General features: G+C 42.5%; 1 long non-coding RNA gene across 1 annotated transcript; it reads left to right on the top strand.

Annotated features, from left to right (window-relative positions):
• The first annotated feature begins 1,744 nt into the window (after window positions 1–1,744).
• LOC115923680 lies at window positions 1,745–12,590 on the top strand. The gene is made up of 3 exons (XR_004064051.1): window positions 1,745–2,820; window positions 6,290–6,293; window positions 12,089–12,590. It is a non-coding gene; the product is annotated as an uncharacterized LOC115923680 (long non-coding RNA).
• The last annotated feature ends 235 nt before the right edge of the window (window positions 12,591–12,825 follow it).

The raw sequence follows: 12,825 nt of genomic DNA on the forward strand, positions 1-12,825 counted from the left end.
AGACAAGGATTAATATAGAGAACAGTACAACGAATCGTCTTCTTTCTCTAATAATTTAGCGAACAATGATTACAGACAAGGATTAAGAGTAATAATTTATTGAAACATTAAAGCTGAAAACTGAATTCATGAAGGACACGATACAATAAATCGTCTTCTTTCTCTAATAATGTAATAAACTGTGAAAGCTTCCGCGCTTCGCGCAGGAATGGGCAAAAATGAATTGAGACAAGGATTAAGAGTCGAGAATGGTACATCGAATCGTCTTCTTTCTTTAATAATCTAATGAAACGTCAGAGCTTCCGCGCTACGCGCAGAGGAAGGGGAACTTCATTCAAACAAGGATTAAGAGTCGAGAATGGTACATAGAACCGTCTTCTTTCTTTAATAATCTAATGAAACGTCAGAGCTTCCGCGCTACGCGCGGAGGAAGGGGAATTTGATTCAAACAAGGATTAGGAGTCGAGAACGGTCCAACGAATCGGCTTCTTTCTTTAATAATCTAATGAAACGTCAGAGCTTCCGCGCTAAACGCGGAGGAAGGGGAATTTGATTCAAACAAGGATTAGGAGTCGAGAACGGTCCAACGAATCGGCTTCTTTCTCTAATAATTTAGTGAAACGTCAAAGCTTCCGCGCTTTGCGCGGGGGGGGGGGGGGGACTCCCCCTCCCTGCACCCAACCCCCTAGGAACCGCGCTTTGCGTGCTCACTACCGCTCCCCTAAAATTAAATCCTGGCCACGCGCTTGGGAGGGGTGCAACTTGCCACACGCTTCTACCACTTTGGTTGCTTTGATCCATTGCCGAAAATATTTTGGCACCTATCATCCCCCTCCCCCCCCCCCAACCACGGATACAAATCGACACCCTTGGTTGAAGGGCGTAGGAGATGGTGAGGGGAACATGGTTGTTCCCCCCCCCCAATAGAATGCCAGTAGGGGGGGGGGACTCCAAGGAAAACAAATTGCCAAAGGACTTTCAAGAAATCATCTCAAAAGAAAATTTCCAAACCCTTATGTTTTGTCTATGAAAATAATTCTGACTATTTTCAAATACAGCTGCATGTTAAAGAGAAAGAGAGAGAGAGAGAGAAAGAGAAAGAGAGAGAGAGAGAGAGAGAGAGTGAGAGAGATGAAGGGAGGGAGAGAGAGAGAGAGAGAGAGAGGGTTCGGGAAGGGTGGGGGCGAAAGGCAGAAAAAGGGAAATGACCATGAACAGGTGCAGACTTTTTGCCCCCTCCCTGTTTTGCAGGGTGTGCTTGTTCACATTTCCACCCCATTGCGAATTCATATTCCATACCTGTACCATGGACATGCCTGTACTAACGCTATGCCTATAGGGCACCAAGGGGTTGGGGAGAGGGGGGGGGGGGGGGCTAGTGAGCACAATTTTTTGTTTGGCCCTCGAAATGTTTAAAATCGCACTGGGGGGGGGGGGGGCATCTCCAAAAAAAAGATAAAATTAACGTGTTTTTACACGTCCCCCCCCCCTGGATCCGCCACTGCGACCAAGACACGTCACGCTAGGTCTCTATGTCTTTTCAGTGTTGTTGTTGTTGTTATTATCATTATTATCATTGTTATTATATTTTTATATTGCTAGTAGCTAGGCCTATGTGCAAGGGTGTCGATTTGTATCCTCGGTTGGGGGGGGGGGGGAATTATAGGTGCCAAAATATTTTCGGCAATGGATCAAAGCAACCAAGAAGTAGAGGCGTGTGGCAGGTTGCACCCCCTCCCTTCCAAGTGTAGCGAAGTAGAGATATCTCCCTTTAAACCAGATACCCCCCCCTCTCTCTCTCTCTCTCTCTCTCTCCTATTTTCATCATCCTTTCTACTGGAGGTCAACAAACTATAGTAGGATGAAACCTGGTCATTTCCACTTGTCCAAATGTTCCAAGAATAGGATGTTTGTAGATAATGAGAATGCCCCTTATTTCATTGGAGTTTAGGTCCATTCACATGAAGGAAAGGATAGGATTAAATCTGTTCACATAGAATAGGTACATGACCTATAGTAGACAAAGCCCCTATTCAACCAGTGTTGCCAAAACTTAAGACTTAGATTTATTTACCCCAGGATTAGAAACACAGGGAGAGGAAGTTAATGTTGACAATCTTTGATGATAAGCAAACATATAAATTGTCCTTCTGCCTCTGCGAAAACCAGTTTGGGCTGGAAGACAAAGCATTTGTTTTCTTGGAAAAGGAGTTGGGTCAGCGCAGGAAGTACTAGCAGGGATATACCCCACTGTCCAATGAGCCTTTGTCTTTTCTACTCCTTCCCCTTATTTTTACTTTCGCCCAATCAGAATGTTAGGATTAATGGTCCAGGAACACTGTTTGAGTGTCCATCAAGTGTTATGCCCGCCCAGTCACCTACTGTAATTATAACGAAATAGTGAAGTTTAGTGTAAGAATATTTTGTAGGAGGAGATCTCAGAATCGAGATTGTGAATATGTAATTAGGTATAAAACCCCCATCCCCTGCATGAAATCCTCACTTGGAACCCCCTCACTTAGAACGTCCCCACCCGGAACCTTTCTCCTCCTAACCCATCTCTAACTCATCAGTGCTCCAAGATCAAATATAGAACATACTTCAAGATTTGGACTTTGGAGAAGTGAAGCAACAGTTTTGGTTGACCTTCTACGATATATTCTAGCAAAAAGCAACAGTATCAGGTTGAGAGAATTTCATGATCGACAGAAAGCAGCAACAGTTAAATTGAAACAAAGCTTTAACGTTTAAGCTAAAGGACTTTCACACAACCATCAAAGTGTCCAAGTCAACTTCCAGTTTCGTCCAAGTCAAGTTCCCGTTCCCGTACCCGCCAAGTCACCAAGTCACGTCCAGCTTCGTTCCTGTCATATCCTGTCCAGCTTTGTTCCCGCCAAGTCACCAAGTCACGTCCAGCTTCGTTCCTGTCATATCCTGTCCAGCTTTGTTCCCGCCAAGTCAAGTTCCTCCAAGTCAAGTTCCTCCAAGTCTCGTCCAAGTTCGTCCCAGTCGCATCTCGTCCCAAGTCAAGTCCTCGATCGAAATATCAGCGAGCTAAGTGGCCATAATTACTAACTTCATTTCCATTAACCTATCCCTTCCCTTCCCCATTAGACTGTAACAAATTAAGTAAGAATTAAGTCGCCCTTTAACTCTTAAGAATACTTTGCAATTATATTTATTGCAACATTTATATATACATTGTATTATTTCTATTATTCTGATTTGATGGATGAGATTTGTCATTCATATTAATTAAATAATTACCAAGTGACATCGTAATTCAAAGCGTGTCCAAGCACTTTATTTCTGGATTTGTCTCTTTGTATTTTATATTTTAATAATATCATACACTGATACAGTGGTCTATTTGAGACTAACCCCACCCCCGAGTGAAAGTCATATAGCTAGCGGACCAATACAAAAACCTGATTTCACTCGGAGCCTGAATCTATTATTTCATCATAATAGAAGACGCGTGGCGTGGCCGTTAGACGGAACCCACGACCTTCGCGTTATCAGCACGAATACTCTAGTAGGATTTTGGTTTTAAATATTTCAAAAAGCTGTAACGCTCCCAAATTATTTTTGTTAAAGACAGGTTTGATGCCAAGTCCCTGTCAGTAAAAAGTGCTTGCATATGTAAAATAGTTTTGGAGACAGTTTATTCATTTTACAGTTTTTTTTGTGTGTGAAGTTGTATACATTATCGTTGAGATTTGAGTGCAGGTATTCCATTGACTGAGGATTTGAATTTGAATCTTTATGGTGCAGAGGAATAGTTGATTTGTTTGGAAATTAATTATACTATTTGGTCTTTATATTGATTTATTTAAAATCATTTTTTTTGTTTAATCGCTAGCCCTGTTCTCCATTTTTTTATTTTTTGACGATATTACATTCCAATCCTCTGATATCACCCCCTTATCTGACGAATGGTTGAATATTTTGTGTGAGTGTATGTGTTGCTGAGGTGTATGCTCGCTAGTGATTGGCAAATTTTTATATTTTCCGCTTAGCGTTGCTCTATACTATTTCATGTTAAAGTCCTTATTCTTTTGTATAGTCAATATTATAGATTGGGATTTGACTGTTTTTTTTTTGTTTCTGTTGTAGATTTAATAATCGTATAGTTGTCTTTCCTAAGATCCTTTTATTCCTCTTATTTCCTTTAGATCTATTCCTCTTCTACTTCTTTATTTTTCTTTCATACTTTCTCTCCTTACTTCTTTAAACAATGGCTTCTGTTAAGGGAGATTGTGTTGTTTTGATAAAGGGATTGAGTCCTTCAACTACCGAGGACGGTTTAAGAGAATTTTTAGAAAAGATTGGGGAAGTGTCCCACTTAAACTTTGGCAAAGATTCTGTAACTGGCGAGAGCACCGGTAATGCTCACTGTGCTTTTGCTAGTAGTGTCCTTGCATTACGAGCAATATCCGAACTAAATAAAGAGACCTTAGATGACAAGGTACTTGAGATATTAGAAATTCCCCCATCCAATCTTGTTCTCAAACTAAAGAAGGAACCAATTGATGTTAGTCCGCCTGTACTTAGGTCCCAAACCGTAATCCAGAACCCATTCAAACTTTCAATATTTTCTGGGGATCCGAAACCCAAGGGTGGTGATGTTCCTTTCGAAGTTTGGATGCACGAGATAAAATGCCTCCAAACAGATGAAAGCTGCAGTCATCAAGCCTTAGCTAGGCTAGTTCGGCGATCCTTGCGTGGTGAAGCTGCCCAATTGGTTTTACATATGGAGGTGGACACAACAGTCCAGGATATTTTGAGCAAGTTAGAGGGGTTCTATGGCACTGTGGAAAGTGGGGCTGCGCTCTTACAGCAGCTCTACTCTTCCAAGCAGAGCCCCGAGGAAGGCGTTTCTGCCTTCAGCGCTCGCCTCCAGCTGCTAATTGATAGGGCAGAGCATAGGAGTGGCATCTCTAAGTCGGCTAAGGATGAAACGCTGCGCGTGATATTTTGGAAGGGCTTGTCGAATGTAAGCCTTAAACAAGCCATACGGCATAAATATGAGGTGATTGACTCATTTGACGAGCTTGTGCGGGTAGCTCGGCTGGTAGAGCAGGAAAGTGAAGATTTTCGGAACTTTCATGCTCAGGAAAATCAGCGACCCGCCACAAAATTAATGCGCATGCCGCGCAGGTCCAGTCCCCTCAGGCCGACCTCGAGAAGGAGCTGAAAGAGATTCGAGAGAAATTGAGGGAGATGGAGGTAGGACGCCAGGGACCCCCTCCCCAGTCAAATTTTCCACGGGCTCCCAGGGCTCCCAAGGGACCATGTTATACTTGTGGAAGGGTAGGCCACTTTTCTAGGGAATGTAACCTCCGTAGACCCCCATCCCATGGCTATAACCAGCACCCTCCCCATCCCGTTAATTCTCACATGATGGGAACAATGCCCCCTCATGACAACATGCCCCATCCTCCTCCCCTCATGTCCCATCCTCCTCCCCTCATGTCCCATCCTCCCCCTCTCATGTCCCATCATTCTACCCCCATGTCCCACCATGACACACAGTTTAGTTTAAACGAAAACAGGTCTCTGCCGTGGGACAGGCGGTAGACCAGGTGCAGGTTAATTCTAGTAATGTCCCCCCTTCCCCATCTACGATGAAGAAAATGGTTGGTCCAGCAAATGAAGCTTTGTCCATTATTAATGGACATAGATCCAAATGTTTGATCGACACTGGCTCCCAAGTTACGACTTTGTGTAAATCATTTTATGCATGTAATCTTAAAGGTACCCCTCTCCATTCACTTGAAAACCTTATTAAGGTTGAAGGTGCAAATGGATTGCCCGTCCCCTATTTAGGATATGTAGAAATTTCAATTCATCTCCCAGGTTCCCTCCCCGCCCCCCAGGAATTAGTTGCCCCTGTGTTGATTGTCCCCGATACCCCATATAATCGAAAGGTCCCATTATGTGTAGGTACAAATGTTATTCAATCGTGTATTGAGATAGGACATGCTAATTATGGCCATGATTTTGAATCACATACGGACTTGACCCCTACTTGGAAAGAAGTGTATGCATGTATGCAACGACCGATACCGGCGACCGTGGAAGGCAGACTAGGCGCTGTAAGGATCGCAGCCAAAAAAGCTGTTAAGATTCCTGCAAAACAGGCAGTAGTTGTGCCGGGTGAAGTATCGCTTCCTTGCGTAGGATATGCATATGCAGCAATGTTAGAACCTCGTATACGTGATTTCCCCACTGGCCTGGTGGTTAATCAGAATGTCATAGTTGTTGATCGCGAGCGGCAGCAATCTAGGTGTGTCCCTATTTTGATTGAGAATCATACTGACAGTCCCATTTGGTTATACAGACGCCAGATTCTAGGTGATCTATATGTGTGTGAAGTGCAAGGGCCCATTCAAACAAACAAGCAAAGCGTGGTAACTCCTGAGGCAATGGGAGGTGGTGATGGTGTTATAGAGGGATTAGATTTTTCGGACTCTCCTGCCTCCCCCTATGATGTAGATAAGGTGAAAAAGGTTTTGGGCAAATACTCCCATGCCTTTAGCACATCCGATCATGATCTAGGGCGAAGTAGCATCATCAAACACACTATCCCCCTCAATGATGCGCAACCATTTCGGGAGAGGTACCGGCGGATCCCCCCCTCAATGTACGAAGAAGTACGGGAACACATAAGATCTATGCATGAAGCCGGAGTCGTTAGGGAATCATTCTCCCCATATGCAAGCCCTGTCGTTCTTGTTCGCAAGAAAGATGGGACTTTAAGATTTTGCATAGATTTCCGCAAGCTCAATCAGCGAACAATTCGCGATTCCTATGCTTTGCCCAGAATAGACGAGACGCTCCAAATGCTTCATGGTGCAAAGTGGTTCAGCTCCTTAGATCTTAAATCTGGATATTGGCAACTAGAAGTTGAGGAGAAAGATAAGCACAAAACTGCTTTTGTACTTCCCCCTCCGCTCGGATTGTGGGAGTGCAATCGCATGCCTTTCGGACTTTGCAATGCTCCCAGTACTTTTCAAAGGGCGATGGAGAAATGCCTAGGAGACTTAAATCACACTTGTTGTGTCGTTTATTTAGACGACATAATAGTGTATGGGAGAACTGTCGATGAACAGGTTAATAGACTAGAAACCGTCATTAAGCGCCTCGCGGAAAATGGGTTCAAACTAAAAGCATCCAAATGTAAGCTCCTCCAAACCAGAGTGAAATATTTGGGCCACATCATTTCAGATAGAGGAATCGAAACTGACCCAGACAAAATTGAATCTGTTAGAAGTTGGGCTACCCCTACTTGTGTCCGAGAGGCTCGTTCTTTTCTTGGATTTGCGAACTATTACAGAAAATTCATCCCTGGATTTGCTAAGATAGCCACACCCCTGCATGATCTCCTGGGTGGACCCCGTAAGAAGAAAGGTAACCATAGGAACCCCCCACACAAATCCCCTCCCTGGAAGTGGACCCCCGAATGTGAAAAGGCATTTCAGTTGTTGAAAGAAAAGCTGATGAGCCCCCCTGTGTTGGCATATGTTGATTTTGATAAATCTTTCATATTGCATACAGATGCAAGTACTACTGGACTGGGTGCAGCCCTATATCAGCTAGATGCAAACGGGAAGGAAAGGGTCATAGCATACGCCAGTCGATCAGTAAATAAGAGTGAAAGGAACGCCCCTGCTCACAAGTTAGAGTTTTTAGCTTTGAAATGGGCCGTGACTGATAAGTTCCATGATTTTCTGTATGGAAACAAAGTACATGTTTGTACAGATAATAATCCTCTCACTTATGTTCTAACCACGGCGAAGCTTGATGCCACAGGGCAACGTTGGCTAGCAGCCTTAGCGAATTATGATATTACTCTTACATATCGCTCCGGTAAGCTTAACATTGACGCCGATGCTCTTTCTAGACAGCCCCAGCCCACCTGTAGTACCGAGTCCCCAGTAGATAGTGAACCCCCAATTTCAGTTGAAGCATTCCAGGCGGTAGTTAATTATGCCCTACATGTTGACGTGGAAGATAGTCCATATGTTGAAATGATGGGTACTACTGTTAATGCTTTTACTTGTTCTAGTGACCCCCCTCATAGCTTCCCTGGCCTACCCCCAGACTGGGAGGAAGAACAAAGTAAGGACCCTTCCATCAGAAAAGTAATAGATTATGTTAAACAAGGTACACAGCCCCCAATAGGTTTGGTTAGGAATGAGTCACTTCAGGTGAAGATTTTGTTGAGAGAGTGGGACAAGCTAGAGATGAAACAAGGAGTCTTGTACAGAAGGAGGTTTGATAAGGGAAAGCTCACCCTACAACTTGTCCTTCCCTCAAAGTATCGGACCTTAGCCTTGAACTCCCTACACGACGAAATAGGCCATCTAGGAATTGAACGAACCACAGACTTGATTCGTGAGAGGTTCTTTTGGCCTTTCCTAGCTAAAGATGTGAAAATCTATGTTGGGAGTTGCGGTCGTTGTGTGCGCAGAAAAGGAGTCCAAAATTTGAGGAATACTGCCCCCTTAGTTAGTGTGAAGACTAATAGACCCCTTGAATTAGTTTGTATGGACTACTTGACCCTAGAGGAATCAAAAGGTGGGTACGGGAATATTTTGGTTATCACTGATCATTTTACTCGATACTCAGTAGCGGTGCCAACCAGAAACCAGACGGCAACCACTACGGCCAAGGCCCTCTTTGATCACTTTCTAGTACATTATGGATTCCCTGAACGGTTGCACTCTGATCAAGGTAGAAACTTCGAGTCCGAGGTAATTAAGCAACTGTGTAGTTTGGTAGGAACTCATAAATCTAGGACAACCCCCTATCACCCCCAAGGTAATGGCTCTTGTGAGCGGATGAATCGTACACTCCTCGGTATGCTTGGTACCCTCTCTGACGAGAAAAAGAGTGACTGGAAATTGTATGTTGCCCCCTTAATTCACGCATACAATTGCACTAAACATGACGTCACTGGGTTTTCCCCCTTTTATTTGATGTTTGGTAGACACCCCCGCCTTCCCATAGACTTGTACTTAGGACTCCATGCAAAAGATAACTCCTCCTCTAGTGCACCCGAGTATGTCACGCATTTACGAGATCGTCTTGATTATGCTTATAATTTGGCATCAGGAAGAGGTGATGAGATGAATCAGAAAAACAAAACTGCCTATGATAGGAAGCTGAAGGAAAATAAGGTTGTGGTAGGAGATAGAGTCTTAGTTAGAAATGTGGGGGTAAGAGGAAAGAACAAGCTTGGTGACAAATGGGGCAAGGTGCCACATGTTGTCGTGGAGCGCCCCAACATAGACATCCCTGTGTTTAAGGTGCGACCCGAAACAGGAGGTGGTAAGAGCCGTATGCTTCATCGCAATTTATTGCTCCCCTGTAACTTTCTGCCTAAGACTGCACCCCCTCCCAGGCCCCCTCCCCCTAGACATGTAAGGAAAACCCCTCCCGCCCCTGTAATTGAGATTGAGCAAGAGCCCGGCCTATGTGATGAGAATGACATTGATGTTGTCGTTTGGGATGTCCCTGTGGTAGATACAAGTGAAAATGAGGTAAATATTGTGAATCCGAATGTTGAGGAAAATGATAGTAATTTGACGCCCCCGAACCCCGCCCCAGAAGAAACAGACCCTGTAATTTTAGAGGACGATAATGACCATGTTAGCACTGCTAGTGAAGATAGCAGTGATGCTAACAGTGATATAGTTGATATAGAGGACCAAGAGGAAGATCCTACCCCCGATACATGCCCTGCCCTAACTGGTGAGGAGCAAGAGGCCGCCTCCATGTTTGAGGAAGATTGTCCTCCGAGACGATCGCAAAGATGCCCGCGCCCACCAAATAGGCTAGCATACTACCAGAGCCAAATAGTACAGCCAATCAATAATAGCAAGTATGGATGGTCCATGATGTATGTTTTGCTGTTGCTAGTGTTTGTGAAATTTATATTTTTGTTGTTTTCACCAACTGAGATCATTGCGAGTATGATGTTGATGTTAGTGGTGCTTCTGTTATCAACTCTGCCAGCAACCCGTGACATGGTTGCACCAGTTTTTAGTGTAAGGGAAAATGTTGACCAGGTGCGATTACATGATGTTAGAAGAAATGTAAATATGAACTTTGGTATGGATGAGAAAGCCACTCATTCTGTATTTTAATTTGACAATTGATTTTGATACTTTAGTATTGATACAAGTACTAATAACTTGTTTTTTTTTAAAGAGTGGGAATACTCCACCCTTAGCTGTTTGTATATGGTTTGTGGCTCAATGAGTTCCACACATGCATTAATTGCACCATAGTATTATTGTTATAATGTGCACATGAAGTGACACATCTTGTATCTCTGATTTCTTTGAGGAAATCATACAAATTATTGTTTTGTTTGAGGTTAGAGAGTATGAAGCTTTCTAGATTGCAAGGAATCGAAACATTCACATAAAATAAAGATAATCACTTTAATTTTATATGGAAGGTTAAGATGTTTTAGTTTTGTTATTTTTTTTGGAGACATTTGGTTGATTGGTAGGGAAGAAATAGAAAAAATAAATGTAGTTCTTATTTTACAATGTGTATCTTTGCACTAATAGATACAGTCATAAATGATGTATATTATGATATATTGTGCTTTGACACAATATCGCTTGATTTAATTTTGTTTGGGAATCTGAGGATATACCGACATGATATTATTTTGTGTAATTATTTGCATTCTAGCTATGCATTTGATTTATTTTAAGTTTACACTGACATTTTTTATAGATGGATTTGTAAAGATGGAGTTTAATCTCTGTTGTTATGTAATAGGACATGACTTGTGTACATGTAGGATACTTTGGTCATAAAGTATAATTGTGTTATATGCTATTGCCTTCATATCTTGTATATGAGCGCAGTAGGCATCAATTGAGTGTTGTAGTGGTTGTAGTAGTATTTCAGATGTCATTTGGTAAACCATGAATATAGGAAAGACAGTTATAGTTAAGTTGAGGTGTGTTTTTTTATATTCCATTTTTGGGAATGGCGAGGTCGCCATTCAAGTGGCCAAGGGGAAGATGTAGCGAAGTAGAGATATCTCCCTTTAAACCAGATACCCCCCCCTCTCTCTCTCTCTCTCTCTCTCTCTCCTATTTTCATCATCCTTTCTACTGGAGGTCAACAAACTATAGTAGGATGAAACCTGGTCATTTCCACTTGTCCAAATGTTCCAAGAATAGGATGTTTGTAGATAATGAGAATGCCCCTTATTTCATTGGAGTTTAGGTCCATTCACATGAAGGAAAGGATAGGATTAAATCTGTTCACATAGAATAGGTACATGACCTATAGTAGACAAAGCCCCTATTCAACCAGTGTTGCCAAAACTTAAGACTTAGATTTATTTACCCCAGGATTAGAAACACAGGGAGAGGAAGTTAATGTTGACAATCTTTGATGATAAGCAAACATATAAATTGTCCTTCTGCCTCTGCGAAAACCAGTTTGGGCTGGAAGACAAAGCATTTGTTTTCTTGGAAAAGGAGTTGGGTCAGCGCAGGAAGTACTAGCAGGGATATACCCCACTGTCCAATGAGCCTTTGTCTTTTCTACTCCTTCCCCTTATTTTTACTTTCGCCCAATCAGAATGTTAGGATTAATGGTCCAGGAACACTGTTTGAGTGTCCATCAAGTGTTATGCCCGCCCAGTCACCTACTGTAATTATAACGAAATAGTGAAGTTTAGTGTAAGAATATTTTGTAGGAGGAGATCTCAGAATCGAGATTGTGAATATGTAATTAGGTATAAAACCCCCATCCCCTGCATGAAATCCTCACTTGGAACCCCCTCACTTAGAACGTCCCCACCCGGAACCTTTCTCCTCCTAACCCATCTCTAACTCATCAGTGCTCCAAGATCAAATATAGAACATACTTCAAGATTTGGACTTTGGAGAAGTGAAGCAACAGTTTTGGTTGACCTTCTACGATATATTCTAGCAAAAAGCAACAGTATCAGGTTGAGAGAATTTCATGATCGACAGAAAGCAGCAACAGTTAAATTGAAACAAAGCTTTAACGTTTAAGCTAAAGGACTTTCACACAACCATCAAAGTGTCCAAGTCAACTTCCAGTTTCGTCCAAGTCAAGTTCCCGTTCCCGTACCCGCCAAGTCACCAAGTCACGTCCAGCTTCGTTCCTGTCATATCCTGTCCAGCTTTGTTCCCGCCAAGTCACCAAGTCACGTCCAGCTTCGTTCCTGTCATATCCTGTCCAGCTTTGTTCCCGCCAAGTCAAGTTCCTCCAAGTCAAGTTCCTCCAAGTCTCGTCCAAGTTCGTCCCAGTCGCATCTCGTCCCAAGTCAAGTCCTCGATCGAAATATCAGCGAGCTAAGTGGCCATAATTACTAACTTCATTTCCATTAACCTATCCCTTCCCTTCCCCATTAGACTGTAACAAATTAAGTAAGAATTAAGTCGCCCTTTAACTCTTAAGAATACTTTGCAATTATATTTATTGCAACATTTATATATACATTGTATTATTTCTATTATTCTGATTTGATGGATGAGATTTGTCATTCATATTAATTAAATAATTACCAAGTGACATCGTAATTCAAAGCGTGTCCAAGCACTTTATTTCTGGATTTGTCTCTTTGTATTTTATATTTTAATAATATCATACACTGATACAGTGGTCTATTTGAGACTAACCCCACCCCCGAGTGAAAGTCATATAGCTAGCGGACCAATACAAAAACCTGATTTCACTCGGAGCCTGAATCTATTATTTCATCATAATAGAAGACGGCGTGGCGTGGCCGTTAGAAAGTTATTAACTTTTTCAAGT

This window comes from Strongylocentrotus purpuratus, unplaced genomic scaffold (genome assembly GCF_000002235.5).
Source record: "Strongylocentrotus purpuratus isolate Spur 01 unplaced genomic scaffold, Spur_5.0 spur5_scaffold_14, whole genome shotgun sequence".
NCBI classification, from domain to species: Eukaryota; Metazoa; Echinodermata; class Echinoidea; order Camarodonta; family Strongylocentrotidae; genus Strongylocentrotus; species Strongylocentrotus purpuratus.